We start from the raw sequence: 4,017 nt of genomic DNA, 5'->3' as shown, positions 1-4,017 counted from the left end.
ATTAGGAGGTAAATAAATAAACCTAATATTAAATAAGAAAGTGAATAAAAGCTTTTGAGGAAATAAAGCTTATAAAAGGCCCGATGTAACGGTACTTAAAATATAGCGGGTTATAACTTCTCGAACCCATTAAGTTAACTAGGAATAATCAACCTAGTTAGTCAAGTGAGGTTAAAGCAATAAAGGAAACATGAATTAGTTAAACTTTTTATAAAACTTGAAACCTTGAGGGACTAAAACTGGTAAACTAGAAAATCAGTTTAATTAAATAAAACACTAACACTAAAACACACACCCGTGTTCTGGTCGAGACTTCCAGAGGAGCCAGGGAGCTCTCATGTTCAAACCCTAACTAGCCTAAATTCAAGCAATTGGAAGGCCAAATCACACCCAAATTGAAATTCAAGCACGGATTAGTGATCACCTCAGTGAAGTGATCATAAGGTATGTCAAATTTCACTATTATGTTTCATCTCAAATTCTTGATAAACACTTGAAATCCGAAATTTGAGCTTGAATGGTGGTTATTTGGGTTAAAATAGGATGAATGCATGATTAGAAACAAACCCTAGTTAATAAACTAATGAAATTGTGTTCATGTTGATAAAACTCATAATCCCTACTTAGGTGTTTAATGGGTTTTTTAAAAATAATGAGGAACACTAGAATTATGATCTTGAATTGGGTGTTAATAAGGCTTTATGAAGTTAATCTTGATATGGAAGCATAATTAGACATTGAATTGGTAAAAGATGTTAATCTTGGTAAAAATAACTAGTTATGAACTAGTTTGTAAATGTGTAAAATTATGCCCATCAGGTGTTTGTTAAAATACCTAAATGAAAGCTAAAATGTTGAAATTTCGAGTGAAACGTGCATTGGAATGATATGGCAAATTATGCGTAATATGAAGTGATAACGGTTCAAAACATCATGTTGATTTAGATTTAATTGTGTAAATCATGTGATCAAAAGTAGTTAACTTTTGATAAGTTGAACTAACAAATTATGAAGTCGAATAGTAGTTTTGACATAGAAAATACGTAAGGTGGAATAGTCGTGATTGTTAAAGACTAATCTAACCACCTTGTAAATGATGACGATAGTTTGACGCTAAACGAGCTAGGTGGAGGCTTGGGGAAGAAGCGGGTCAAACGGTTCGAGTCCGCGGAAAAGAGCATAGCCGGATGAAAGGTAAGTGAAACTTACGCCTTTTGTAGAATACGAGCTTATTCTAAAAATCACATATACGATAAAGATAATATTTAAGACATGGTTTCCGACGCGAAATGGTATGGGTTGGAACATATCAAAAGTTGGGAAAACCATGTATAATGGTAAAAAGGACGAAATGACAATTTAATCGTGAAATAACATATGTAAAAATGAGTTTTCAAATGGCTACCTTATGAGTAGGCCTAAACGGATAAAAAGGGTAAACGATGATTTGAGCCACATATAAATGGATAAAAATCGAGATTTTAAAAGGCATCAAGTGGCATAAACTATGTCGGGTTAATCGCGTAAGAAACGGGTTAAGGACATAACTAAAAGGTGAAAAATTCGAAGAGAGTTACTAAATGAAATGGTAAATAAATACCATTCAAATTAAGCACAAAATGTTGGTCATTTAGACCAAACGGGTCAAATGGTAATTTCGATGCCACTTAACAAACGATGACTAATAAGTACTTGTCAAGTCTTATGCTTACAGGATAAAATGGTTTATGAATTAGCAATGTTATGGATTAGCATATTATGGAGGCAATGTATTGAAACGGGTCAATAGGTTGACCCGAGCCAGGTACGTATAAATATGATTGTGGTTAAACATACATTTTTGGCCAATAAGTAGCGAAAGTCCTTCGTCATAAAATGGGGGACTAAATTTGACCAAAAAAACCTTTGATGGGAAAACCGGACAAACGACCCTTAGAGATTGTTTAGGAATTTGAATTATGATTATGTAATCCGTAGATTGAATAAAAGTTATAGGGATACACATTTGTGGATCAAATGCCTAAAAATGGGTCATTTGCGTAAAATGACCAACCAAAGGGTAAGTTTGGGATAATTAATTAGTTATGCCAAATCCACCACAAAAAATAGTTGTGGTGGAATATAAGTAAATATTTTAGATGTGGAATTACGAAGTGTGAAAAGAAAAGAGCTAGTTTTAGACTAAATTGCTTAAATCCCCTAAACGGTCAAAACGGATCTATGCGTATAGCTTGCGTACTAGTTGCGTAATTCATAAGAATTATGAACCCGAGCTAAAGATTTTGTGTTAAATGCACTGGAGCATGTATTTTGATTAGTTAGAAACAAGTTAGTGGTTTTAAACTTAAACGGGTCAAAAGTCTTAGTAAATCAACTTCAAACCGAGGGCTTGAAATCCTATATTTTGAGAAGTTAGATATCAGGTTTTAACTCCATAAGATGGAGAATTAAATTACGATCGCGTAGGAAAAAGAATCACGCGAATCGGATGAGTAGAACAAAAGTTATGAAGTTTTAAAGTTAGGATTTTGGTTTAAGTTTGAGTTGGGCAAGTGCAGCAACAATTTGAGAAACATTCTGTCGATTTGGGGGTCTCGCGTTGCACGACAGGTGGGGGTCACCATCGTCGCGGCACGCGACACTAGTCTCGGCACGCGACCAAACATCAAAATCCCGTCACGCGGCGCGACAGGTATAAAACCTGCAAAATTTTGTTGTTTTGTTTATTTAGTTGAAAGGGACTTGATAAAACTTGTTATATTAATATCAAAACTAACGTTTGTGTTAGTTTTGATTATAGGTAAACGTTAGTAAGCTTACGGATGAAGATCAAGCTTGTTGAAGGACCAAACACAATCAAGATGCAAGCTCCTGCACGTTGTTTCGTCGTCAGTTTTAAACGACGAACTCACATACATTATGTTGTATTATTATTACATTGTAAAAGTTTTAAATAAACCCGTATTTTCATAAGTATGTGTAATTGTTCATACACATTTTTAGTTTAAATTTACACGAAAATCGTTAATTATTGGTAAGGGTCTTACAATTCCGAAAATAGGTTTTCTGATACTGTATTTCTGCTTGGTTTTTAGTTCTGAATGGAGGGAGTGGTAGAAGATGGAATTAAAATTTGCAAACCTATCTGATTCACATTGTTTATCTATGGTTTTGAGTTGGTAAACCAAACACTAAATCCTACTGTATATATATTATGTTTTTTGTTCTTATAGATATTGCAAGGCTGGCTCAAAAATTTGAACATGAGGCAAATGTTAGCTGGGGATTTGGAGAACAACCCATAGGATGATAAGCCAAACACACAAGGTAAAACATAAAACGATTAGCCTTGTCCTTATCATGAAAATAGTTATTTAATTGCAAATAATCAAACTTACTTTTGGTTTATGGTTCAAGCTAGGGGTGTGCATGGGTCGGTTTGAGTCGGTTTTTACTACTATCCATAACCGCTAGTTCGGTTATGAAGTTTTGGTAACCATAACCATAACCAAACTTCGGTTATGGTTAATCGGTTATGAAGTCGGTTATGGTTCGGTTTTGGTTAATTTCGGTTAAGTAACCAAGCAAGGTTTGAAATAAATATCGTTGTGCACGATTTGAACTTAGTTTGAGCCTTTTTTATAAGATAACGAAGACTAAACTTTTTGGTTAAACTACTGATTTAGAGTTCTTTTTAATAAGGTAATTCTCAAACAAAAACAATTATGGTCATAACACCTTAGTTCTTTATCAAAATAAATGATATCTATATCAAGATCGTTTTGTTACTAACATACTTTTATCTTAGTAAAAACCCTCTATATGGTTTTGTAAAACACAAATATATTATGTAAAGTTAACATCACAACTTCGGTTCGGTTATATTCGGTTAACCAAAGCTTGATAACCATAACCATAACCGATTGAGCGGTTATACAAAGTTTCATAACCATAACCATCGGTTATATTGGTTATTGATTATAAGTGGTTCGATTATGTCGGTTATGGTTCGGTTAT

At 33.8% G+C, this 4,017-nt stretch overlaps 1 long non-coding RNA gene across 3 annotated transcripts; it reads left to right on the top strand.

Annotated features, from left to right (window-relative positions):
- Nucleotides 1–304: 304 nt before the first annotated feature.
- Nucleotides 305–3,728, top strand: LOC118487678. Of its 3 annotated transcripts, XR_004882619.1 has the most exons (4): nt 305–444; nt 1,107–1,194; nt 1,715–2,692; nt 2,801–3,728. It is a non-coding gene; the product is annotated as an uncharacterized LOC118487678 (long non-coding RNA). The 3 variants fall into 3 exon arrangements; XR_004882618.1 differs by having other exon boundaries at nt 1,107–2,692; XR_004882620.1 differs by having other exon boundaries at nt 1,107–2,692; nt 2,789–3,728.
- The last annotated feature ends 289 nt before the right edge of the window (nt 3,729–4,017 follow it).

Source organism: Helianthus annuus, chromosome 15 (genome assembly GCF_002127325.2).
Source record: "Helianthus annuus cultivar XRQ/B chromosome 15, HanXRQr2.0-SUNRISE, whole genome shotgun sequence".
Taxonomy (NCBI): Eukaryota; Viridiplantae; Streptophyta; class Magnoliopsida; order Asterales; family Asteraceae; genus Helianthus; species Helianthus annuus.
Note: the sequence above shows the minus strand (reverse complement) of the source record. Positions and strands in the feature narration are given on the sequence as shown.